The 25,847-nt window shown below is 46.2% G+C and overlaps 1 protein-coding gene across 1 annotated transcript in view; it reads left to right on the top strand.

The window, feature by feature from the left end:
• LOC311239439 (cadherin-18-like) overlaps positions 1–25,847 on the top strand; it is a gene marked incomplete at both ends in the record, with an annotated part of 794,617 nt that overhangs the window by 24,699 nt on the left and 744,071 nt on the right.

The raw sequence follows: 25,847 nt of genomic DNA, 5'->3' as shown, positions 1-25,847 counted from the left end.
TCTATCTCCCAAGCCACTATCCCCCTCTATTACTCAGTAGTACTAATTTATATACCTTATAGGCTACCCAGCTTAATCTTTTTGTTGTACTGTACTTGTGCAGTATAATGAAAATATATTTGAATCTAATCTAATCTAATTGGTAAAACTCAATGATTATAGCTCAAACGGCAATAAACCCCCTCTGACATCTGAACATTTGAGAGGGGGTGTGTCTAAAACTGAAACCTTAAATGGATGGAATAGTTTTATTAAATGTATTTCTTACAATGGGAATGAGTATTTTAAATGTTATCGATTCATTGTTGGCAGCAATTTATTTTGTATTTAACTTTTAAATACAGTTAACCTAGCTTACTCTACAAAGGGGACAGGGACAGTGCAAACAGAAAATATTTGCTAATGGCCATACAATGTGTTTTGAATGTATGGTTTGACTATTTGACAGCACCCTTAGACTGTCATCATGACACCCACTTTAGGAAAGCCTGCTCAAAGTTTGGAGAAAGACTGTCGACACTGCCCCTCATTTTCTTCACTGGATTATTTTTCTCCTCATCGCAAGGGCACTTCATAGTGTTGTCTCGGTTGGAAATCAAGTTTAGACCATTGTAAAGGCACTTTATAGGGCGCTGCCTGCATCACGTTTCCTCCACTAGAAGAGCATTCATTAAGACTAAGATCATTTTCTTGATCTAGAGGGCACATCGTCATAATGTATTGCATGAATAATAATAATAATAATAATAATTCATTTAATTTATATAGCGCTTCTCAATAACCCGAAGTCGCTGACAATAGTCGGGAGCAAGAGTACAAACAAAGAAACAAAAGCAAAGAAACAAAAACAAAGAAACAACAAAGAAACAAAACAAAAGGAACATGAGACCATGGGGGGAACAGGGAAGACAGCATGATAGCACAAAAAAGACTGGAGACAGACATCAATCAGGTTGGAGGGGGGGGGGTTATGGGTGGGAGGGGTTGAAGGCAAGGGAGAACAGGTGGGTTTTGAGGCGAGCTTTGAAGGTGGAGAGTGTAGGGGAGTCTCTGATGGACTGAGGGAGGGAGTTCCAGAGTCGGGGTGCAGTACGAGAGAAGGCCCGATCTCCAACGTTTTTAAGCTTGGATGTCGGGACAGTGAGGGAGGCAGTGGAGGAGGACCGGAGGGAACGGGTGGGGCGGTAGGGAAGAAGGAGATCAGTCAGGTAGGGGGGGCCAGGCTGTGGAGGGCTTTGAAGGTGAGGAGTAGTGTTTTAAAGTTTATGCTGTGTTTGATCGGGAGCCAGTGGAGGGAGTGGAGGACAGGAGTGATGTGTTCGCGGGACCGGGTGTTAGTGAGGAGGCGGGCGGCTGAATTTTGGACAATTTGCAGTTTATGGAGGGAGCGGGAGGTGATACCAGTGAGGAGGGAGTTGCAGTAGTCCAGGCGGGAGGAGACGAAGGCGTGAATGAGGGATTCAGCAGCAGGGGGGGAGAGGCAGTGACGGATTTTTGCAATGTTGCGGAGGTGAAAGTAGGATATTTTTACGATGGAGCGGACGTGGGGGTCAAATGAGAGGGTGGGGTCAAGGAGGACACCAAGGTTTCGGACTAGGGGGGAGGGGGTGATGGTGGAGTCGTTGATGGTGAGTGTGATGGGTCCGGATCTGGTGAGGGTGGTTTTGGTGCCAATGATGAGAAGTTCAGTCTTGTCACTGTTCAGTTTGAGGAAGTTGTGAGTCATCCAAGTTTGGAGTTCGGTGATGCAGGATTCGATGTGACTGAGGGGTGGGCTGTGGGGGGATTGTGTACTGATGTAGATTTGGGTGTCGTCAGCGTAGCAGTGGAAGTTGAGGTGGTATTTACGGATGAAGGGGCACAGAGGGCACTCAACACTTCTTAACCCCATTATTTCCGCCTCTCACTTGGAAGGACAGCTACTGTAAGAGGTACTTCATGAATTTTCATCAGAAAGGCACCTGTAGGGAACCTCATTGTAATGGAACCTACTGTATGGCATCACATCACATTTTCTCCACTGGAGGGGCATCCATTAGGAAACCTTCCAACATTCTCACACATGTACGGATACCCTTTATAGCACTGCATCCCATTTTCTCTACTGGAAAGGGCAGCCTTTGGGAAACTGTCATGTAGTGGCAGCATAGAGGGCACTTTATCACGGCACCGTTTACCTTTGGAAGGGCACCCATAGGGAATGTCAAGTTTAGACCATTGGAAGGGCACCAATAGGGCACTGCATCATATTTGATCCACTAACAGAGCACTCATTAAGACCTTTCTATGTTTCTAGCATGTTCTATGCTATGTTTTCTTATGTGAAGGGCAGCCAATAAGGCATGTCCTCTCATTGTCGCCACCCAAGAGGTCACTTTGATGCAGTTTTTCAACTATTTCTCACAAGTACCTTGTCGCCATCACTTGAAGCACATATGACCTGTGCATGTGCACTAACAAAACATCCATGATCTACCACAATTTGCCAGTTGTAGCCCAGGGTGGAAATATCCTACATTTCCATTAGGGATGTCCGATTGTTACGACCCTGGCTCAAAGGGACGCAACCTATGTGCAAACAGACACCAAAACCTGTGTTTAACCCAAAAGACTACTCTAACAATGAAATACTGATACAAACTAAAGAACAACGAATGGGAGAACGTGACAACTCGCTGTTTCCAAACACTCCTCTAGCCACAGACAGAGTGCATGTGTGTCTCAGGGACTGGTTTTAACCTGCCAGCAGGTAACCAATCAGCAGCAATTAGCTAATTAGCAGCCCTCACCTGCATGCCCAGTGACACAGGAGTGATCAAGCTCATGGTACATAACACAGATATTATCGGCCTACCGATATTATCGGCAGATATCGGCATTAAAATGTGATATCGGAAAATATCGGTATCGGTTTTCAATTTTTTTTTTAATTTTCTTTTACATTTCTATAACCTTTATTTACCCAGACAAGCAATTAAGAACAAATTCTGATTTTATTTATTGTCAAAAGTATGCATAATGTTGTGTTAATTCCACAACAAGATATATGTAATGTTAACACTTTGATCGCCATGGTTAAATTCATAATTTACCATCCCTAGCCAGCTCTATTTGTCTATGGAGAAGTTCCCCTTCTTTGCAGGGCTATAACTTTTTAAATTGTATTGCTAAATTGACATTATTATGGCCCATTCAATGTCCTATATCTATTGTTCAGGGTGTAGCAACGTTATACTTTTTCATTCACATATTCATACTAAAATACGGTCTAAAGTATAAGTATGTTTTTATCGTTTTCTGCAGCTTTCTCCAGAACTTGATTTATAGCCCTAAATGCATTATATTGATGATCAAATACAGTTTGATAGCGATCGGTGCCAGATAAAAAATTTCAAATTTCAACTGCACAGTTCTAGAAGTTACTACTTATGATCTGATGTTGACCGGATGGGCGGGGGGTCATTTATAATTCCGTGGGCAACGTTATATCATTCATCTAGTGTGGGTGATATGATCATTAGAGCAGTTAGTATAGACTATAGAGGACATTAGAAAATAACGCTGAAACTCACCGTAGCTTCCTCGCGCCGTTGGCAGATGAGCGTGGAACAGAATTTTTTCTATTATGGGATGGAGAAATACCCGATCCATTTCCAGGTTGTATAATAGTATATACGTCCAAATCATGTTGTTTATCGAGTTATTGGCAACGGATCGCTATGTATTGTGTCGAGCTCGAGTCCCGGGACCTATAGCGAGTGATCGGACCGAATTGAAATGAGCACCAGCTTCTACATCCTGTTTCTCCCCTGGGCGATCCCCCGATCGGCCACCAGATGGCGCTCTTGAACCGTTAGAGAGTTGAGTGGAGCTCAGCAGTATATCTCAGGTCCCCGGGGGAGAAATATGATTTCGATCACAGATTTTTGAAATATTGATATCAAAGACGTGTTACGGCGTCTTCGGCAGAATGAGCATGGCGGGGAAAGACGAGTTTCGGCGTCTCCGGCGATTAAAGTGTTAATTACCTGAAATTATTCCGTTTTTGGGGGGGGGGGGGGGGGGGGGGGGGCCCTGCATATATCGGTATCGGTTGATATCGGTTGATATCGGTATCGGAAATTAAGAGTTGGACAATATCGGTATATTGGTATCGGTAAAAAAGCCAATATCGAGCATCCCTAATTTCCATGTAAAATGTGCATTTAGGGCAGAAAGTGCTCTATATTAGGCTTAATATTCAAATTAAAACTAGAGGTGCCCTTTAATATCACCCAACTGTTTATGCAGCCATGCAACCTTACATTCAGAGTGTGGCAGGTCTCTACTGACTCTGGCTTTCAATAGACCACATACGTAACATTCTATTTGGCCCATTCTATACTTTACTATGAGGCGTTATGCTTTATTTTGCAATGAATATTTAAAAAAAAAAAAAAAAAAAAAAACATTGAATTAGTGAGAGTGCAGACAATACCGGGAGAGAGGAGGGGTGGTGGCAGAGAGGAGAGAGCAGGAGATGGAAAGAAAGGAAATGCAAAGAAGAGAGGAGAGGAGGAGGGAAGAAAGAAGGGAAAAGAAGAGAGGAGGGAAGAAAGGAAGGAAAAGAGGAGAGGAGAGGAAGAGGAAAGAGAGGGCGCAGGAGACAACGCTTGCCGCGGGGCAAAGAACGGAGCGTACAGGAACAGGATAATCTGCTGCCTGAGGTGGAGGCCTGGCTCAGCCAGATTAATTGCGGGAGAACAGCAAAACTGAGGTACGCTGTCCCGTACTTCACACCTACCCAAAGTTCACTCCGCTTTCTCTCCTTCTCCATCTGTCGCTCTGTGTAATTACTTTTACTTTGCCTATCTCTCATTCTCCCTATATGCTTCCTGATGTCTCTCTCTTGTTCTTGCTTTGTACTCGCTCTCACTCATTGGCCATGTCTCTTTTTTTCTGATTCTCATTCACACCCCTTTTCTCTATCTTTTCCTCACTCTTTCTCTTTTTGTATTCCAGAAATAGCTTTCCCTCCCTCTCTCTTGCACTCTCTCTCTTCTATCTCCCTCTCATGCCACACCTTGCCATCTCACACCTGCTCTCTTAGGCTACTCTCATGAGTACCTACTTTTAGTAGCATTTCCTACAAATGGGCCTGTTCCCAGCGCTAACCATAACCCTAATCTTAACCAGTCCCCTAACCATAACCTAACCCTAACCATAACACAACCCAAACCTTAACACATTGGATGCCAAAAACGAGTATACTCGTTATTGCCCGCCATAATAATAATAATAATGGATTGGATTTATAATAGCGCTCTTCATGACACCCCAGTGACCCCAGAGCGCTTACAGAGTCCATTAGTCGTTCATACACAGTCATACCGGTGATGGTAAGCTACAATTGCAGCCAGAGATGCCCTGAGGCAGACTCACGGAAGCGTGGCGAATAATCATCGCCTACGGCCCCTCCGACCACCACCAACATTCATTCACATGCATACACATTCATACGAGGCAAGTAGGTTAAGTGTCTTGCCCAAGGACACAACGGCAGTGGGATGGACATGGGCTTGAGCGGGATTCAAACCACCAACCCTTCGATCATTGGACGACCCGCTCTACCCCTGAGCCACGCCGCCACGCGTTGTGTGCCAGAAACAAGTTAACTCGTTTTTGGGATCAATATTAAATTTTTTCGCCATGGCATTCATAATTCATCCAGCCTCCCTCCGGGACTGCAGCTGGACCCTGTCTGATATTGCAACGCCTCAATACCGCCGCCGGGTGGATGTCGGGCGAGTTACACTCCAAGCCAAACCGGAAGTGGCGCTCGGTGCATCGAGGCAATTCCTCCGGCAGTAATATCTTGTAGCGTGGATCTAGATACACACTCGAGTTCATTGGGATCGCTTTCCAAATGCAATAATCAATATGATTTTGCCGTTTATTGCGTCATACAACCGGGAAATGGATCTAGCAGATCGATGTCAAATAATTGGAATATTTTTCCTCCAGTCTCATCGGCGAACGGTAAGAGGAAACTAACGTTATTTTCAGCCCGATTGTTTATTCATTTCACGGCAATCCATCTGATCAACGTATCAACCCATAGTAAAAAAAGACGCTACTGACGATCAAGGAATTATAAACGACCCCCCCCCCCTTTCCTTCACGCATGATGAAGCATAATGTATACCGATCATATACATTTGAATTTTTTAATATAGCGTGTATAGGAAATAAACGGCAATCGATAATCTATCATATGCGTCAGGGCCTATAACTCTATATATATTCACGACGGTATTAACACAACAATGTATGAATGAAAAAATATAAGGTTCCCACATCCGGAACGATAGATACCCGATGTTGAATGGGCCATAGTAATGTCGATATAGCTATAATATTTAAAAAGTTATAGCCCTGCAAAGAAGGTAAACATCTCCATAGGGTTACAGCACTGGCACACTGGGCCCAAGGATGGGTACAAGGCATGGCAGACAATGTGTTAACCACAATGTTAATTTAACCGCAAAAGCCACAGAGCAGTGGCAGGAGGATCACCATGAAAAGATTTTCTCTTCGCAGTTTGTAGGAAATGCTACAACATTTGCTGTACAACTTTTCGTTGCATATGCTACAAATTCCTCATGAGAACACGTTCCTTTCCACACCTGTCCTGCCTTAAAGGGGAACTCCAACATTTTGGGAAATTAGCTTATTTAACATCTTCCCTGGAGTTAGACAAGAAGATACATACCATTTTTGTCTCTGTGCGTGCATTTAGCTTTGGGAATAGACGCTCCGTTAGCATAGCTTAGCTTCATCACTGGAAGTGAGGCAGATCCGGAGCCTTACAGTGCCTTACAGTGTATAGTTTGATTGATTGATTGAAAAGTTTATTAACAGATTGCAGAATACACTGCAAATACAACTCCAAAACGTTCATGTAAACATGTTGTGACCTGTGTATTCACCACGTGGAGAAATAAAAGATAATTGAATTAGACAATTACGTTTTATAAGCAAATATACTCTGAACTATTTTTTTGACCAACCACTACTCTATGAGCGCAGCCAGTGATTTCAACGTGACGCTGTGTGTGTTTACATTCTCATTAATTCAAAAGATCCAAACCGATTGAAGTTTATGGATACCATGACTTGAAATCCTCTTACCTTGACGATTAAAAGCCTCCCCAATTTAGAAAACAGTAATCCAATGGCTGGTATTGTTATATACCGGACGCTCTGAGCTAACCGGAGCTAACACAGACCAGGATCGCAAAGCATAAATAATGACTTCCTTTCTGGGGTTGTCAAAATAAAAGTGTGACGTTTATATCAGCGGAAAACGTTTATTTTGTACATTATCTAACGTTAACACGAACCTAAACTAACGTTACAACTAACCTAAAGTTAGTTTAGGTTTGTGTTAACGTTAGATAATGTACAAAATAAACGTTTTCCGCTGCTATAAACGTCGCACTTTTATTTTGACAACCCCAGAAAGGAAGTCATTATTTATGCTTTGCGATCCTGGTCTGTGTTAGCTCCGGTTAGCTCAGAGCGTCCGGTATATAACAATACCAGCCATTGGATTACTGTTTTCTAAATTGGGGAGGCTTTTAATCGTCAAGGTAAGAGGATTTCAAGTCATGGTATCCATAAACTTCAATCGGTTTGGATCTTTTGAATGAATGAGAATGTAAACACACACGGCGTCACGTTGAAATCACTGGCTGCGCTCATAGAGTAGTGGTTGGTCAAAAAAATTGTTCCGAGTATATTTGCTTATAAAACGTAATTGTCTAATTCAATAATTTTTTATTTCTCCACGTGGTGAATACACAGGTCACAACATGTTTACATGAACGTTTTGGAGTTGTATTTGCAGTGTATTCTGCAATCTGTTAATAAACTTTTCAATCAATCAATCAAACTATACACTGTAAGGCACTGTAAGGCTCCGGATCTGCCTCACTTCCAGTGATGAAGCTAAGCTATGCTAACGGAGCGTCTATTCCCAAAGCTAAATGCACGCACAGAGACAAAAAAGGTATGTATCTTCTTGTCTAACTCCAGGGAAGATGTTAAATAAGCTAATTTCCCAAAATGTTGGAGTTCCCCTTTAAGAGACCTGTCTGCTACAACCAGAGGCTGGCAGCACCTCACAGCTGGTTCAGCATCTCACAGCTGGTGCAGCACCTCACAGCTGGTTCAGCATCTCACAGCTGGTGCAGCACCTCACAGCTGGTTCAGCATCTCACAGCTGGTGCAGCATCTCACAGCTGGTTCAGCACCTCACAGCTGGTGCAGCACCTCACAGCTGGTTCAGCACCTCACAGCTGGTGCAGCATCTCACAGCTGGTTCAGCACCTCACAGCTGGTGCAGCATCTCACAGCTGGTTCAGCATCTCACAGCTGGTGCAGCATCTCACAGCTGGTTCAGCACCTCACAGCTGGTGCAGCATCTCACAGCTGGTTCAGCATCTCACAGCTTGTGCAGCATCTCACAGCTGGTGCAGCATCTCACAGCTGGTTCAGCATCTCACAGCTTGTGCAGCATCTCACAGCTGGTGCAGCATCTGACACACTACAGCCATCATATTCTTCCAATCAGATGTCATTGGCCCTTCTTCCCTCAGACATGATTGGACCTGGTATGAGGCCGAAAGAGATATATTGGTTCGGGCCTCCATGTGACACCTGCTACTCAGATGTCTTTGGCAGTCAGCCACCACTGTGTAATAACGCGCCTGCACGCGCCATAGGCCTCATGCCAAGCACACCGCATGCTCGAGCCGCGGGCCCCTTTTTCTTATTCACTCTGGGGACTGGAGGCTTTGATTTTGCTAGGATTTCCGCTGTGCCCGAGGCGAGGCCGAACACCGTTTTCACGTCTTACAATGACGTTTTTTTTTTTAGTTTTTTTTTTACCTGTACTACATAAGACATCCGGCTATGGACCCGTATATATTTTTTTTGCATATTGCAACTACTACAGAAAAAAGTACAACTCAAGTTCAGCCCTATGTTACTCTATTTCATTAGCACTAAAAGTGATTCTTCTTTATTGTTTAAGACACGTCAGAATGTTATCTTTCAATGACGTTACGGAGCTCTCCGGCTTCCAGTCGAGGGCCGTATTGTAGATTGCTACAGTTGCATGTGTGATCGTTTTCTTAATCAACTCCCATTGACTTATGATGCCAGGAGCGGGTGTAGCAGATTTACAAAGGTTGATAAATGCTAACCTTGAGATTTCGACTGTGCGGGGTATCAGCATGACTCATACATAATAATAATAACTCAGCTCTGTCTCACTGCATGGGTAATAATGTATCTGATTGGGAGGTAAAAATCTGACTTTTGTCACTACAGTGAGGTCCTGAAGCTATATACTATAAGCTAAGTGTGTTCTGCAGATGCAGTCAAATACATAGCATGACACGTCAGGGTAAATTGGGCACACACATCAGTAAGTTCAAGAATGTAGGAGGAGTACAGAGCTGTGGTGGAGAGCTTCACAGAGTGGAGCAAGGAAAACCATCTACAGCTCAACATCAGCAAGACGAAGGAGATGGTGGTGGACCATCGGCGGAGCAAGAGGAAGCCCCCAACTCCCATCATCATCCAGGGGGTGGAGGTGGAAAGGGTGGAGAATTACAAATTCCTGGGTGTTCTCATGAACAACAAACTGGACTGGACGGACAACACAGAGGCCCTCTACAGGAAGGGACAGAGCAGACTGTTCTTCCTGAGAGGGCTCAGGTATTTTAATGTCTGCAGCAAATGTTCTACCAGTCGGTGGCGGGTGCCCTCTTTTTCGCTGTGGTATGCTGGGGGGGGCAACACCAACACAGACAAAATAAACAAACTGGTAAAAAAAGCAAGCTCTGTGGTGGGAGCGGACCTGGACAGTCTGGAGGTGGTGGCAGAGGGGAGGACAAGGAGGAAGCTGCATGCTATCCTTGAGAACCCTGCCACCCCCTCTATGATGAGCTGACCGCAATGCGGTCCACGTTTAGCCACAGACTCACCCCCCCCCCCCCCCCCCCCGACATACCACAAAGCGTTTTGGGCAGTCCTTTGTGCCGGTGGCAATCAGGCTCCACAACCAAGCAGGGCCTGGACGGGCCAACTGCTGTGAACTGGAGGAGCTGGGTTGTGGACTGTAACAAAATAATTTAATTATTTAACAACACATTCATGATTGGACTTGTTTCTTTTTCACCACTTTTTTAGCTCTTTAGTCCTATTTTAGCCATTTGTATCCCTGTGTACTTGTTTTCAACACATGTATCTTATGTATAAACTGTTTTTGAATCTCTGTTTTTAATTTGCTGTTACGCTGCTTATGCTGTAAAGGACATCTTAATCTCCCCTCTGGGATAAATAAAGGTTTTCAATTCAAAGTATAGGTTCCCATGGTGTTCCTGTGGCCGTTTCCTGTGTGTTGCCTTGTTCTTAGAGAATGGGGGTTGTTCCAACATTGAGAAAATGTTAAATACTGTATGTCAGGGTATCTGCAGGGTCTTAAAGAGTCTTAAAAAGTATTAAGTAGATAATTCTCAATTTAAGGCCTTAAAAGGTATTAAAAAGTTGGCCATTTAATTTGCACAGGTATTACACTTTTTGGAGGGTGATTAAAAATATAGTTTTTGTATTCAAGTCGTTGCTTTTTGTGGGGTGTGCAGGTGCTTTCGTTTCATGTTCCCAGATTCAGTCAACCGATTGAGTCAACCGTCAGAGATACCTGGGCGAGAGATGGAATTCTAGCTAACGTTAACTTAACGTTAATGTTACATGTTGTCAACATTTGTGATTGTTAATCAGTTAACAACATGCAACGGCCGTATCTAGGCCCTCTTTCGGACGATGTGCCCACCGGCGCGACACGGCACTTTGTGAGCGTCTAGATTATTGGACAGGGTTGTAGCCAATGAGTGTAGCTTTCCAATGATACCCCACATGGGGTTGTGCGAATCAGGGATCTAGGTGAGAATTTACTAGCAAAAACAGGAAGTGAAAAACACAGAATGCATTGCCGTCAATGAGGAAATAGTTTACAAAAATCACTCTTAATCACCCATTTCTGAACGGATCTTTATTAAATTTGGACCTGTACTACATAAGACATCCGGCTATGGACCTGTATATACTTTTTTTGGATATTGCAACTACTACAGAAAAAAGTACAACTCAAGTTCAGCCCTATGTTACTCTATTTCATTAGCACTAAAAGTGATTCTTCTTTATTGTTTAAGACACGTCAGCATGTTATCTTTCATAAGTATAAAGTATAAAGATATGCTTTGCAAAAAGAGTATGCAGTCCTCAAGTTCAAGTAAAAAAGAAATCTGCTTTTCTGGGCACATGTGTTGTATAATGCAATTGGTTGATTGCGATGACAGACAAATATTTAATAGACCACAAGTATAGCGACAGTTAAAAGTCAGAGGTTGTAAAATTTGTTTATAATACATACATAATAATAAAAAATGCATATATATATATTATTATTATTATTATTATTATTATTATTATTATTATTATTATTATTATTATTATTATTATTATTATTATTATTATTATTAATATAAATATAACTAATATTACAAATAATGCTTATATCAAGTACCCGGATGGCCTTGTATATCTATAATCTAACATATTGTGTTGGACTATTTGACAGTGACATCACATTGAGTATTTGATTCATAGGATTGATTTCATGATTAGGTAACTAATGGCAAGCAGTAACACAACATTGGCAACTCATTAGATATCATATTGCACACAGAGCAGAGTTGAGAAGGATGTAGCTGCTCTCTCTCTCTCTCTCTCCCACACACACACACACACACACACACACACACACACACACACACACACACACACACATACACACACACACACACACACACACACCAGCCTAACACTTTTACTTAATTTTATTCCCAGGAGTGTGTGCATGTGTCGCTATGTGTTATTTTTTGGTAGTATGGTTGTGAAATCAGTATAACATTTTTGCTATTAAAAAGGGCTTGAAAAGTCTTACATTTAACTTGTTGTAACCCCTGTATGTGCAGGGCCTTTTCTGCAGTTTTATTCGTGACAAGAATCCTCCCTCTTGAAATGAGCCATTCAGAATTGGGTAACAACATTATTTAATGATGAACAAATCAAGTACAAACAATGTTGATAATGAGTTATAAATGATGTAGAACTAATTTGTAAATGTTATACAAATATAGTTATAAATTATTTAATAATAATTTACAAATGTATTTGTTCATGATTAGTTCATTATCTACAAATACCTTATAAAGGTCTTATAACTGCGGTTAGGTGGCCGAGCGGAGATTGCGTTCGTCACCAGCCCCGGAGCTGTGAGCTGGATTCGCCTGTTCGAATCCAGCTCACAGCTCCGGGGTTGTCACCAGCTTGGCTGGCCGTCTGCACTAATACAATTGGCTGTATTAGAGGGTGGGAGAAGCTGGCGGGGTGGGTCCGGGTCGTTGTAAACAGCGACTCCTACAGTTCGGTCGGGGCGCCTGCTAAGCGCGGATAGGACTCGAGGGGGATAGTGTGGTCCTCCCACACGCTACGCCCTCTCGATGAGAATCCGCGCTGCCAGGTGAAAAAGAAGCGGTGATTGGCTGGACGTGTGTCGGAGGAAGCACGTGGTAGCCTCCACTCTCCCAGATGATCTGACTGTGGGGGGTAAGTGCGCAGCGACCAGGAAGGGACTGGGAATTGGCATACGACTAACATTGGGATGGGAGAAAATCGGAGGAAAATGGAGGGGGAAAAAGACAAAAAAAAAAAAAAATAATAATAAAGGTCTTATAACTGAGTGTTATTATAAAGTGTTACCCAGAATTGCAGCCACAATCACCATAGCTAATAAGGTGCGTGTGAAGATATCTTGATACAATGTGTGTGAACAAGATAGCAGCTTGCACATATATCTTATCACATATTTCTGCCTAACGTTGAACCTAAATTATGTTTCTGACAACATTTAAATGACAAGATTGCTTATGCTATTGCTGAATTTTACCTGCAACGTCTAGTCTGAAAGTTGGATCTGAATTTCGTTCAACGGTACAAGCTCACGCACCACTGCTAGATGTACAATAATTATTGTATTCGTACAATAAAAGCAGATCACTCATTACAGGCACAGAACCAGCCCATTGAGAACAGGACTGAAACAGAGGGGTATAGAAGCTGCTAGAATGCATAATCTGAGTGGTTTTCTTTAAGCAAAATGTTTAGGGGACTTCAAAGACCTACAGTATATCATCTTGTTGAAAAGGACTCAAATGTGTTCCCTTTAATGACTACCAATGTGGAAGCTATTGTGGTGTAGAGGTGACAAACAGACAGACATTTGGCAAACAGACAGATATAAAGACAGAGAGACAGACAGACATATTATCAGGAAGGGAATAGTGTGACCACATCCTTGCCAGGAGCACCCTTAGTATACAATACACCCCTAGGCCAATACACATGCACGCTTCACATATCATAAATATCTGCGACTATAGCAGTTAGAGCTGCCGCGATAACCGCATTACCGCGGTATCGCTGTTGCATCACGCTCACCGCAGAGTTAGGCTGAATACCGCGTCACCGCTGTTTTTTTTATCATAATAATAAAGTTGGCTTGCGGCCTGCGGCTCTGCAGATATACCCTACTCGGTTCCAAGCGACCCTATTGGGTAGAAGTGGTACCAGAAAAGACATGTGAAACATTGCAGACCACTGACTGGTCAGAAGAGAGACGCGTCACACTTTGTAGCCTCTGAACGAAAACAGAACGCCGCCATCTTTACTGCCTCGCTAAGGATGCATTTCATTCAGGATTTGTTTGCGACAGAACCAAGCAATAAACAAAAAAGAATGGATTCACTGTGTATTCTGCCTTATTTATTGATGAAACAAAACCGACATCAACCCAATTTACCACCGAGCGGAGAGTTTAGTGTCACAACAAGATCGCTGATGTGTTAAGTTTGTTGTTGTTATTATTAGCCTAATACTACCGTCAGCCGATATACACGAGAGGTAACGTTAAACCCGGGTTTGCTTGGTAGAATACACAATGAGAGGTAAAGTTAGCTTTGGCAGAATAGACGCAACGAGAGTCTGGTTAATGTTGTTATTGATTGATTGATTGATTGATTGATTGAAACTGTGTTAAACTCTGGCTTGCTGCAAGCCCTCGGACATCTATGCCCACGGAGCTTTCAGTGTACACAAGCGAGCGGCCCCGCCTGCATCCCCACGTCGGAGACAAACGGAGTAGTACCTGGCTGCAGTGGAAAAGGAACGAAGTACCAGGTGCCTAAAGCGGGTCGAGTCGAGTAGGTACTATGCAGTGGAAAAGCGCCATTAGACTAGAGGCAGGCTATAAGAGTAGACTACTAAAAAAATAAAAAATGCATTCAAATTTTTTTTTTTTTGTGCGCACTGCGGTAATAACCGCGGCGGTAGGAAATATTTCGCAAATTCGTGCGGTAAGGAAAATATCAATACCGCGGCAGCTCTAATAGCAGTAGCTAATGTTGTGTTGATGTATATTTAATAAGTTGTTGTTCCAGACAGGGTCATCAATGCACAGTCTGATTGGTGTTTTGACATAAACTGCTATTCACCCATTATGAGCTCAAGGCAATCATGTGAAGATTAATCATCTCTGTGTTACTAACACTGTCTCTCACAATATCAAGGGTTTCATATCAACAACACCAGCCACTAGCCAATAGCTGGTTAAAACCCAGAGGTTTTAAAAACATTTCAATGTGGGGGTATATTATTGAAGAGTTTGATCTGTAGATTGATAGACATTTGGAATGTTCTTAATTGTAAATGGCAATAATCAAATCCAAAAGTCATATAATAGAGATTAATTTTACTCCGGTGTTATTTTGAATGTAAACAAACTTAAAAACTCACATTTACCCGTTGTCTGGTGTAGGCCTATCAAGAGCTCAGTCAATCAAAGAGAGAACAGAAAATGTCTGCATGGCTATATAATATTTTCTGGTGGTGGGGCCAACCATTTGTTTAATATGGCTGATACAGATATTTCTATTTGGCTTAAAAGAACATGCCAATATTTTGGGAAATTAGCATAGAGAGACAAGAAGATTGATACCTGTTTCCTCTCTGTATGTTCAGTAGAAAGCTATCTGGCTGCATGTTAGCCTAGCTTAGCACAATGAATGGAAGCGGACATGACCAGTTAGCCTTCGGGAGAGGTGTTAGTTGGACAATGCCTATGGAAACACAGCCACGTATCCCTATTTTGTAAAGCGTCGGCCTTTTAACCAACACAGTACACAGCACCCTCTAGCGCTGATTGAGTTAACAATTGTGTGTATTGAGCCGTACTGTATTGTACCCATTCTGCAATCTGTTAAATAAAGTTTTCATTCATTCATCTATTTTCTTGTCTCTCTCTGGAGAAGACGGTAAGCTAATTTCCCAAAATGTTGGCGTGTTCCTTTAATTCTAAAATCCACTTTAGCAGGTGGCCAACCTGTGTTATTTTCTTTTCTATTCTAAAACCTGCTTTGGCAGCTAAATTATAATCCCTTAGCATCTGTGACCAGTTTGAGAGATGTCATGCCCTGTACATTAGTGTCTCCACATCCTACAGCTACCGTCGATGTATCTCCTATACTGTATGTTTAAATAACCCATGGCAAATGATGTTCAGAGCTCGCAGTGCATACTTGATCTCATTAGCAACGTTTGAATCAAGGCTAATGAAGATGATATTTTGACAGCTAATGAGCCCCTAGAGACCAGTGTACAACATTCTTAAACTCCACCCCAAGCCTCTAATCTTCTTGTATAGAATGACATTCAGAACATTCTGAGTAAACAATTCCTTACTGGGTGTCTGAAGAAACACGGCCTGTTTACATAATGGTAACCAACATTAAAGAACTATTGTCTTATTAACACTTTCGCGGCCACTGGGATGAGTCTAATTAATCTCAAGAGGACCGTGAAATGTAAACAGACGTGGGGCTGTTTGTAGAGCTAAATCTATACGTTATAGTATTGCTATCTGTCCATTCTCATTGTGAATTGAGACCATAAACCGTCCCTTCAAAATGGCTTAAAGAAATATTTTTTTCATCAATACGTTCTCATTTTATAGCGCCGTGAATATAAGCATTATACTGGATTTGGTCTAGTATATTTCCTGGAAGCCGAGATAATGGGCTAATAGCTAATAACGTTAAATCCAATGGCATTTCGGTTATAGATACGCTCCAGTTAAAACTCAAACTGCATATGACCGGCACGATCCTCACGCATGTATGCATGAAAGGGGGGGGGGGACACATCGTTTCTGATTATCGATTACCAATAACCGCGTTAGCCTCATTAGCCTCATAGGCCGAACGCCTGGATGGCTATCAAAACAAGGCCCGATCGGGATGTACTTTACGTGAAAAAGATCTTACCGTGTTCCAGTGGGATCCCCCCGAGCATTTCCCCGTTATCGATCGTCATCTGGTAGATCGATATGTCCATTGGCTGATGATAAATCCCCTTATTGCATGGTGAAATCTGCGATGCAAAACGTAATCCAAGCTACATGCTGCACATCTAGAATCCTGCTAACTGAAATCTCCATTGAAAGTAAAAAAAAAAGATTGATCCGTTCAGCCACAGGGCAAACTGCATTATCGCGATAGCGCCCCTAAGAGGATCTGGCCGGTATTGCACCTTCTCGAATTCATAGAGTAGGGTAAATCTGCAGTGCCGCTCGGCGACCTTGAATAGGTTATTAATATGGAATAAAAGCAATAACAACTTGCCACAGATTTATCCATGCTTCTGTCCACAACGGGTGGAATCGAAACACGGATATATACGTTGTTCGTCCCCATTGTGTTAAGATTAACGATAATAGTTATATTAGTATTGGCTGAGCGTCCCGCTCTGAGCCTTATGAGATACCCCTTATCTCCTATGATACCTACTGTATCTCCCACGAAACAACTACATGCACCCCACCTGTATGGGGCCCCGCCCCCATGGTGGCACCGCCCATATAACCGTGACTCTGGTCACCAAAACACCCTTCCTCGCCAAATCCCGTCCCAGGAAAAGATCCCTCAAGAGGGAACTCAGGGCCGCGCAGAGCGGGACGCTCAGCCAATACTAATATAACTAGGTTATCTACATAACCTATCGTTATATATCGTATTTGCTTTCGCGTCCCGCTCTGAGCCTTATGAGATATGGGGAAGAGTGGACGCGAGACCCGACAAATGTACCCCCTGAGGACCCGTAAGCCCACATCAAGGGGTGCGGGGAGCCCTGTCACCCCATCCTTCCTAATGAAGGGGGGGCGCAGTCAACTCCACCTGAATGCAAACAAGAGGGAACTAGAACCCCTTGAACACACCGTACATGCGGAACCACGTGTGACTCAACACACTGTGGCCCATACCCATACACTCCTGCTACCCGACCAAAGGACGGGAAGCAGGAAAGGCCACAGACCCCAGAACCGCCTGGGAGACAGAATTCCCGGTCATGTCCATGAGGTAAAACCTTACAAAGGGGCCCGGGGAGGACCATGAAGCCGCAGCACAGATGTCCTCCACCGAGGCCCCACCCAGGAGAGCGGCAGAGGCAGCCACCCCACGAGTGGAGTGCGCCCTGATGCCCCCAGGGGGATCCTGCCCAGCCAACGTGTAGCAGAGGGTAATACCCTCGCACAACCAATGGGACAGGCGCTGCTTCGACAGTGCCTTACCAACACGAGCCCCACCGTAACAGACAAAAAGCTGGTCGGTAACCCTGAAGTCCTGAGTACGGCTGAGGTAAATCCCCAAAGCACGGACTGGACATGACAGGTGAAGGCCCGCATCTAACTCACTAGTGTGGTGAGGAGGACGAAAAGCCTGAACCACAATATCCCGGGAGCGGAAGGAACTCCGGATATTCTTAGGCACGAAAGCAGGATTAGGTCGCAGAGTGGCACCGCAATCGGTCCGAAAAGACAGGCACTCTGGACGTACCGAGAGAGCACAGAGCTCACCTACGTGTTTAGCGGAAGTGACAGCCAGTAGGAACGCGGTCTTGAAGGACAGCTGTCCCAAAGGCGCCTGCTCGAGAGGCTCAAACGGGGCCAAGGACAACCGACCGAGGACCAACTGAAGATCCCAAGTCGGAGCCAAGGAGCGTTGCACCGGCTTAACGCGTCGAGCGCCAAGCAGGAAACGCTTCACAAGAGGGTGGCTGAACAAAACAGTCCCCTCAAAACCCTCATGATAGGAGGATATAGCTGCCGCATATACCCTCACCGTCGAAGCCGACAGCCTACCAAGAGACTGGAGATAACTCAGTACAGCATCCAGGGGGCAGGAGACTGGGTCCCAGCCCCCCCCCTTACACCACTCTTGGAACGCACGCCACCTGCCCGCGTAAACCGCAACAGTGGAGGGAGCATGCGCACACCGGATGGTATCAACCACCGAGGGATCCATCCTCTCCAGACTCACCCTCCCACCAGCCACACCACCAGGCGTTGACCCAACACCGGAGGCTGGAAAAACACTCCGTTGTGCTGTGAGAGGGCCGTCGCTGACCACAGAATGACCCAAGGAGGAGCGACCAGAAGCTGGATTAAGACCGGGAACCACACTGACGTGCCCCGGTCCGGCGCGACCAGGATCACCGTCCTGCGCTCCCTCCGTATCCGCTCCAACAGCTGACTCAACAGCTGTACCGGAGGGAAGGCGTACAGAAGACCGGGCGGCCACGGAAAGGTCGAGAAGGCATCCACCCCCAAGGGGGGATGATCTGCTCGACTGAGCGAGAACCACAACGGGCACTTGTGAGAACGTCGGCACGCAAACAGATCCACCGAGGCCTCCCCGAACCGATCCCAGATCTGTCTGACTATGTCGGGGCGGAGTTCCCACTCTTCGCGACGAAGACCGCCCCCACATTCTCCGTACCAGGAACGTGGAGCACCCTCAGACTGCGCAGCCTGCGGGATGCCCATAGCAACAGTTCGTGCGTCGCCCGGAGCAGGCGGGCGGAACGAGTCCCACCCTGCCTGTTGATATACGCCGCCGCCGTCACATTGTCCGTCCTGACCAAAACGTGCCTGCCTACCACCAAGCCGTGGAGCCGTTTGAGGACCAGAAGAACCGCCTTCAACTCCAACACATTGATATGCAGGGTAGCCGGGCCAGCATGACCTGTCCAGCTGCCCCCCACTGCATGGGTCCGACACATCCCTCCCCAACCTGTGAGAGAGGCGTCGGTGAAGACCGTGACGTGTGAGCCCCTGCTGCCCATGGGGACCCCAATGGAGAGGATACCCAGCCTCTTCCAATGGGCGAGATCTCCCCATATCGAAAAAGGAACCGTCAACCATTTCCCTTTGCCCCTCACCGGATCTATTCTCAAAGAGAGAAACCACCTCTGTATCCTCCTCATAAAGAGGAGGCCAAGAGGAACCACCGTGTGAGCAGCTGACATAAGGCCCAGCAGACGCATCACCTGCAGCGCCGTAACCGTCCCTCCCAGACGGAGACCCTCGAGCGCGCGACGGAGTTCCTCCCGACGCCGCTCCGAGAGGGTCGCAAGCATGGGTCTCGACCTCAATGTCAAGCCCAAGTACTCCACCTGTTGACTGGGAAGAGGTGTACTCTTCTTCCAATTCACAGCAAAACCCAGGCTGGTGAGGAATTCCACCACTAGCCGAGTATGAGACCTGGCAACCTCCTCTGAACGGCTGAGGAGTAAAATGTCGTCGAGATAGAATAGGACTCGTATCCCCCGACGACGTAAAGGCCCCAGAGCAGCCGCCACGCACTTGGTGAATGTGCGGGGAGCCAGAGAATAACCGAACGGCATTCTGTGGTACTCGTACGCTACGCCCTGAAACAGGAACCGTAGGAACTTCCTGTGAGGAGGGAAAATAGGAATGTGAAAATACGCATCCTTCAGGTCTATGGAGGTGAACCAGTCCCCCCTCCTGACAGCAAGCAGAAGGAGTCGGACGGTCAACATCCTGAACGGTCTCGCTACAATCAACCGATTGAACGCGGACAGATCCAGTATAGGTCTGACCCCCCCTGTTTTCTTGGGCACCAGAAAATAACGGGAGTAGACGCCTGACATTGCATCCTCGCTCGGGACCACAACGACGGCCTGCTTCGCCAACAGAGATTGGATCTCGTCGGCCAGGGCTGTCACTGCGTCTGCCCCTAATAATAGGGTCGGCACCAAGAACGGAGGATGGGGCTGTGTGAACTGCAAAACCAGCCCCGCCTCTAACGTTCTCTGCATCCACTGACTCACAGGGCATTCTCGTCGCCATATGTGAATATAATCCCACAGCGCCCCCGCCGTCAACTGACGCTGGGCCGCAAGGAACAGTAGATAGTTGGCCCGGTCCCCCCCCCGTCGTGCAAAGCACCCAAGGGGGGACCCCGACAGAAAGGGCCGGTTTGATACGGGAGGAGCTGTCATCAAACTTGTGGACACACACTCGCCCCCTGAACACCCCTCCAGCGCATGCTGAGGAGTTGTTCCGCAGCTAGACACGCAAGGCATGAGGACCCCATGGGCTCCTACATGCCGAAGCCCTGCAGTGATATTGCTACCACTCAAATCACGCTCGCCTCTCCTTTGCAGACCACTGCCGGTTTGACGGGAGTGGGAGGCAACAGCGCGATACCTCGCCTGGCGAGGGCGAAGCCGGGGTAACCCCTGCTGAGCATTCAACAGAAGAGGCACCGAGTCCCCCTGCTGACCACTGAAGCTAGTGGCAGCTGTAACACCAGGTTCCACCCACCCACAACCTGCGGTGTAGGAACCACGCGACGATGGAACATTCTCACGGACAGACCCAGGCTCAGCCATCAACTGGGTGTCAGCCCCTGCCCCCATGAGAAGCGAAGAATGGGGCCGCATATGCTTCAATGAAGGTTCGCGGCCCGCAGCCAAAGGAGAACGCTCAGAGCCCCGCTTCTGAGGGTAACAGAGAGCGGATTGAACGGGGAGCGGGCTGCTGGCGGCAAAATGACGACGGGTTGGTTTACCAAACCCGAAATCACCCAAAATGGCCGATCCCTCGGCCGCCAAGGCTGTCGGCCTCGCGATACCCTGTTGACTCTCCAACCAGGGCACCACTGGCGGGGGAAACATGGCCGCCTGTCGAGGATCTCGCCACAGTCGTTGACGAGACCGTGCTCCCACCTCTGGCTGCACAGCGTGAGGCGGTGTAGGACCCAGATCAATAACCGCCTGCGCCTCCACAGAACGCCCAAAAAGACTATCTGTGGAAAAAGGAGTCGTGAGGAGAGAAAACCTATCCTCTTCCCCAAGAGGAGACTGCTCCAACCAAACATGCCTAACAACCAAAGTCGATAGCATCCGAATCCTCCCCGCAGTTATAGCTTGCAACTGAGTCAAGATCTCTATAACACCACAAACATGAATCACGTTTACAATGTCGGTCGGACCCAAAGACCTACAATCTTGGATAGGAAAGTAGCCAGCTGAGTCATAACACTGGCCGCCGCTAAATGCCATCCTGCAGCAGTATACCACTCATTCGTCCATACTGCCACCCTCCGAGCCGAAAAGAAGCTACCTGGCTGCTTAGCCAAGGTACCCCCGGCCTGCACCCCGTTGTCAGCCCCTTCACCCGTAAAAAAGGTAAATAGAGCTCAGCGAACCCCCCCACATCCACCACCGACTGACCTTCATTAATGAAGCTGGCAAGAGGAGGGAAAAGCGGAATCCCGCGGCGGGGATTATTAGACATTCCAGCGTCAACATCAGTGTCAGCAGAAAAAGCAGTAGTAGCATTAGCGTCAACAGCATGTTCCAGGATCGCCAGGACATCGCCCACTACAGTGGAACGATCGCCAAGCCGCCCCGGCCCTGGTGCCGAAACATACTCCACAGCACGACCAACACCGACATCGATGCCTACTGACACAGACCTCACCTTTGTACAAGCCGACCCGCTAGTCAAACCTTGTACGCTGCCCCTCGGTCCGTCGCCGTCAGCCGAGGAACCACCAGCACAGGTCTCATGCGTCGTCGAAACAAGCTCCGGAGAATCCAGGGAAAAACAATCCTCCGGTAAGCCCTCAACATTACGAACCTTCCTTAATCTTTTCATCCTGCTAGTTAACGTATGGTGCATGCAGCCATTACGCTGGGACGAAAATAATAATAATAATAATAATAATAATAATAATAATAATAATAATAATAATAATAATAATAATAATAATAATAATAATAATACATTCAATTTATATTGCACTCTACATTTGGAAACCATTGCAAATGTTTTGGTTGGATGGTTATGAAAGACATAATAACTTTCTATGTAGCAAATTTCTATGAGAGAAAACACAAAGCACTTTGTACTCATGACATAGAGTTTTTATTGTATGTTATTTTTATGTTATACACCGATCCCAAGATCCACCCTCTCTTAGCTTGAAAGGAAAGCAACAGTTGTGATTGGAGGGTAGGGAAGAAAGCTTAGCGTGACTGAGGAAAGCAATGGCTGTGATTGGAGGGTGTAGTTTGGGATCGGTCAATTATGTATGTAATGTCTTATGAGGTGACTGCAACACTTTTTATTTCACTTGTGATACAGTAGGCCTATGGTGGATAAAACTACTAATTTCCGTAATCCGTAATCCGTAATGTTACATAATAGCAAGAACCGACATGTTATTTTGATTTGAGAGAGATGCACTTCTATCTAAAACGAGAGACCCTTTCTCCACTGCTCTTACCAGCCATCATGGTGTAGGTTTGTTTGAACCAATTATGCCCAATCGGTACCGGGTCAAGATATATTTCACATCACACATAGATCAATACAGTCCGTATTAAGTGATGTTGATTTTTTTTTGTATGTAGCCAAGAGTAAAGACCCTAACCCTATCAAAACAGCAGTCAAAGTGTATATTTCCAGCACTATGTTTTTTACCAATGATTTGAACTGTTATTAGCAAAATATGAGCCTATAAAAATCTCTGCGCATTGCACCTGAATATGGACGTTTTTCGGGGGACAGGAAGCCATCATTTACATTTACATTTACATTTAGTCATTTAGCTGACGCTTTTATCCAAAGCGACTTACAAGTTCTGTACGACAAGCCATCAGGAAGGGCACAACTCTATCAGCTGAGTAACAATGTTCATCAAAGTGTTGAGTGCTACAGTGTAGGTTAGTTTATTAGGACAAGTGCATGACAGTATGGTTAGTTAGGGTTAGATTTTTAATTTTAATTTTTTTTAATTCAGATAATGGTTGAAGAAGTGCGTCTTTAGTCGACGGCGAAAGATTTGGTGTGTTTCGGCTGTCCTAACTGGGGTGGGTAGTTCATTCCACCATTGTGGGGCAAGGACTGAGAATAGGCGACTTCTCTTTGATGACCCTCCCGGAGCTTGGATAGGAGTAGGTCTGAGGCGGCCAGAAGATGCAGAGCGTAGGGGTCTTGAGGGTGTGTAGTTAGAGACCATTGACCGGAGGTAGGCGGGAGCAGTTCCCTTTGCCGCACGGTATGCTAGGTCGAGGGCCTTGAAGCGGATTCGTGCAGCAATGGGGAGCCAGTGCAGGTCCCTAAGAAGTGGGGTGACATGGGCAGACTTCGGTAGGTTTGAGATCAGGCGGGCCGCTGCGTTCTGAATGAGTTGAAGAGGCTTAGTGGCAGTGGCAGGGAGGCCAGCGAGCAGTGCGTTGCAGTAATCGAGGCGGGAGATGACTGTTGATTGGACGAGGAGTTGGGTGGCTTCTTTTGTCAGGAAGGGGCGGATCCTTCTGACGTTGCTCAGGAGGAATCGGCAGGTTCTGGTTGTCGCTGCGATGTAAGCAGAGAAGTTCAACTGGTCGTCGAGGACAACCCCAAGGTTCTTGGCGGTCAGGGACGCGGTCACAGCTGCATTCTCGACTGTGATGGAAAGGTCGGTCAGGGGGGAGGATTTGGCCGGCAGGTGGAGCAATTCTGTTTTGCTTAGGTTCAGTTTGAGGTGGTTGGTCGTCATCCAGGCGGAGATGTCGGACAGACAGGCCGAGATCCGCTCAGAGACGTGGATATCTGAGGGAGGGAAGGAGAGGAAGAGTTGAGTATCGTCGGCATAACAGTGGTAGGAGAAGCCATGAGACGTGATAATGTTACCCAGTGATTTAGTGTAGAGGGAGAAGAGAAGGGGTCCTAAAACCGAGCCCTGGGGGACACTCGTCCGCAGGGGGCGGGTGGCCGACAGGGTCCCTCTCCATGACACTTGGTGGGAGCGGTCATTGAGGTATGATGACAACCATGTCAGCGCAGAGCCAGCCAGTCCCATTCCTGCGAGGGCCGTGAGGAGGATCTGGTGGTTGACTGTGTCGAAGGCTGCAGATAGATCTAGGAGAATTAGGACAGAGGAGAGGCCTTTCGCTTTTGCTAAGTGAAGTGCCTCTGTGACCGCAATGAGGGCTGTCTCTGTGGAGTGACCAGTCCTGAAGCCTGACTGATTAGGGTCTAGGAGGTCATTCTGTAAGAGATAAGCAGTAAGTTGGTTGGATACAGCACGCTCAAGTGTTTTAGAAAGGAAGGAGAGAAGAGAGACAGGACGGTAGTTGCCTATGACGGTAGGGTTCAGGGATGGTTTTTTTATGAGGGGCGTGACTCTGGCTTGTTTTAGGGAGGTGGGGACCACCCCCGAGTTGAGTGAGGAGTTGATGGTTGCAGTTAGGAATGGGAGGATGTCTGGTGCTATGGTCTGGAGGAGTGGGGAAGGTAGCCGGTCCAGCTGGCATGTAGTCGCACGGTTCGATGTTACCAGTGTCAGGGTCTCGGCTTCTGTAATGGGAGAGAAAGATGACAGAGTGAAGGATGAGGTTCTCAATTCAGCATTTGGAATGGGTGGGGGTTGGGAGAAGGAGCTGCGGATGTTCTCCACTTTTTCCTCAAAGAAGATCGCAAAGTCTTCGGCAGAGAAAGATGAGGGAGGGGGGGGGGGTGGGGGGGGAGTGAGGAGGGAGGACATGGTAGCATGCAGTTTGCGAAGATTCTTGGCAGAGGCCTCGATCCTATGGTGAAAGAAAGAAGCTTTGGCATTATTAATGGTTTTGGAGAATGTTAACAAGAGGTTGTGATATGTGTCGATGTCAGCAGTGAGGCGTGACTTTCTATACTTCCTTTCAGCTGCTCTCAGGACCTGTCTTTGTTCTCTCACTGGATCTGTCAGCCATGGACTGGGTGGGGAACGGCGGGCAGGTTTCTCAACGAGGGGACAGAGCTTGTCGAAGGAGGTTGCAAGGGCTGAGAGGAGGGTGGAGGTTGCCATCTCTGTGGAGAGAGCAGAGAAGGTGTCACTCAAAGGTAGAGCGGATAGTATGTCAGAGGAGAGGGTGGAGGGGGATATGGAGGGCAGGTTGCATCTGAGTGAGACGGTTTGAGTTGGGGTGAAGACCTTTCGGTTAAGCATGAGAGTTAGTGAGAAGGATATGAAGGAATGGTCAGATACATGTAGGGGAGTTACTGTGGTGTTAATGATGCTGGAGTTACGGGAAAATATGAGATCCAAGGAGTTGCCTGCTTTGTGGGTGGGAAGTCGTTGTAGTCCTAAGAAAGAGGAGACCAAGGGCTTTGAATGGACGTCTACATTTCATAAAACTACATTGCCCAACTCACACCATTTTTCTTTTATTGATGTGAAAATTGTGGGTCGAACAAACCTCAATGTTATTGCCATAAAATACAACGTATATTGTTTCTTTACCTTTCTGTGAACGTCTCGGAAATAAACTTGTTGCAATCCGATAAAAAA

This window comes from Notolepis coatsorum (genome assembly GCF_963971535.1).
Source record: "Notolepis coatsorum genome assembly, chromosome: 13".
Lineage (NCBI taxonomy): Eukaryota > Metazoa > Chordata > Actinopteri > Aulopiformes > Paralepididae > Notolepis > Notolepis coatsorum.
This window is presented reverse-complemented; position numbering and strand designations above follow the sequence as displayed.